We start from the raw sequence: 2,122 nt of genomic DNA, 5'->3' as shown, positions 1-2,122 counted from the left end.
GAAATCATGTTGACTTACTGAGTCAACATTTTGTTCTGAGCCAATATGGCATTCAGAGCATTAATTTCAAGAACTCCCTTCCTCTAAGGCATCCCATTGCTCACAGGATTCCTCTCAGAGGTGTACATGAATTGGTTATTTACAACCATGTCAATGAGTTCTTGAGCTTCTGCAGGTGCTTTCTTTAGGTGAATGGATCCACTTGCAGAATGGTCTAGTGACATCTTAGAGAACTCATATAGACCATCATAGAATATATCCAAAATGGTCCACTCTGAAAGCATGTCAGAAGGACACTTTTTGGTCAACTGCTTGTATCTTTCCCAAGCTTCATAGAGGGATTCACCATCTTTTTGCCTGAAGGTCTGAACATCCACTCTAAGCTTCCTCAGCTTTTGAGGAGGAAAGAACTTGGCCAAGAAGGCCGTGACCATCTTATCCCAAGAGTCCAGGCTATCTTTAGGTTGTGAGTCCAACCATGTACTAGCTCTATCTCTTACAGCAAAAGGGAAAAGCATGAGCCTGTAGACTTCAGGATCTACTCTATTAGTCTTAACAGTATCACAAATCTGTAAGAATTCAGTTAAAAATTGATAGGGATCTTTCCATAAAAATTGGAAGTAGGTGTAGTATAATCACCAAGCATCCTCCTTGCGCCTCCACCATTGTTATTGGGTTCGGCCATTTCTTCTTTTTCGAGATTCTCTGTAAGATTTTCTCTAGATTATTGTGTGTTAGCTTCTCTTAGCTTCTTCTTCAGAGTCCTTTCAGGTTCAGGATCTGCTTCAACAAGAATATCCTTGTGCTTGCTCCTGCTCATATGAAAAAGAAGAGAAAAGAAAAGGAAGAGAAATCCTCTATGTCACAGTATAGAGATTCCTTTATGTAAGTAGAAGAAGAAAAGAATAGAAGAAGGAGGAGAAAAATTTTAACACAAAAGGGGAAGAGAGGGTTCGAATTTTTTTAGATGAAGAGAAGTGTTAGTAAATAAATAAAATAAATAGAAGGAGATGAGAGAGAGAGAGAGAGTTTTCGAAAATTGTTTTTGAAAAATGGTTAGTGATTTTCGAAAATTAAGAGAAGAAATAAAATCAAAATTAAAATTTGAAACAATTAGTTAATTAAAATAATTTTGAAAAAGAGGGAGGTGATTTTCGAAAATTAGGAAGAGAAAAGTAGTTAGGTGGTTTTGAAAAAGATAAGAAACAAACAAAAAGTCAATTAGTTAGTTAAAAATGATTTGAAAATCAATTTTGAAAAGATAAGGAGTTAGAAAAGATTTTTGAAATTGATTTTAAAATTGAAAAGATATGATTGAAAAGATATTATTGAAATTTATTTTGAAAAATATTTGATTTTTAAAATTAAAATTGATTACTTAACTTACAAGAAACTAAAAGATATGATTCTAGAATTTAACGATTGAACCTTTCTTGACAAGAAAGTAACAACTTCAAATTTTTGAATCAATCATATTAATTGTTAGTAAAGTTTTTGAAAATCATGAAGTAAAGATAAGAAAAAGAATTTGAAAATCAAATTTAAAAATTTTCGAAAATAATAAAAAAATGAAAAGGATTTGATTTTGAAAAAGATTTTTAAAAGATAGGATTTTTAAAATTGAAATCTTGACTTGACTAACAGAAACAACTTATTTTAAAAATTTTTGACTAAGTCAACCCAAAGATTTTGAAATTTATGAGAAAAATAAGGGAAATATATTTGTTTTTATTTTTGAATTTTTAATGAGGAGAGAGAAAAATACAAAAATAACTCAAAACATGAAAATGCAAGATCAAAACAAATAATGCATGCAAGAACATTTTGAATGTAAAGATGAACACCAAGAACACTTTGAAGATCAAGATGAACATCAAGACTTATTTTTGAAAAATTTTCAAGAAAAGAAAAACATACAAGACACCAAACTTAGAAATTTTTCATGTTTAGACACTATGAAGGCAAAAATGCATATGGAAAACAACAAAAGACACAAAACAAGAAAATATGAAGATCAAACAAGAAGACTTACCAAGAACAACTTGAAGATCATGAAGAACACCATGCATGAGTTTTTTGAAAAAATGCATAAATTTTAAAAACATGCAATTAACACCAAACT

General features: G+C 30.6%; 1 non-coding gene across 1 annotated transcript; it reads left to right on the top strand.

The window, feature by feature from the left end:
* The first annotated feature begins 278 nt into the window (after positions 1 to 278).
* LOC127747177 (small nucleolar RNA R71) lies at positions 279 to 386 on the top strand. The gene has a single exon (XR_008008981.1). It is a non-coding gene; the product is annotated as a small nucleolar RNA R71 (small nucleolar RNA).
* The last annotated feature ends 1,736 nt before the right edge of the window (positions 387 to 2,122 follow it).

The sequence above is a fragment of the Arachis duranensis genome, chromosome 4 (genome assembly GCF_000817695.3).
Source record: "Arachis duranensis cultivar V14167 chromosome 4, aradu.V14167.gnm2.J7QH, whole genome shotgun sequence".
NCBI lineage: Eukaryota > Viridiplantae > Streptophyta > Magnoliopsida > Fabales > Fabaceae > Arachis > Arachis duranensis.
Note: the sequence above shows the minus strand (reverse complement) of the source record. Positions and strands in the feature narration are given on the sequence as shown.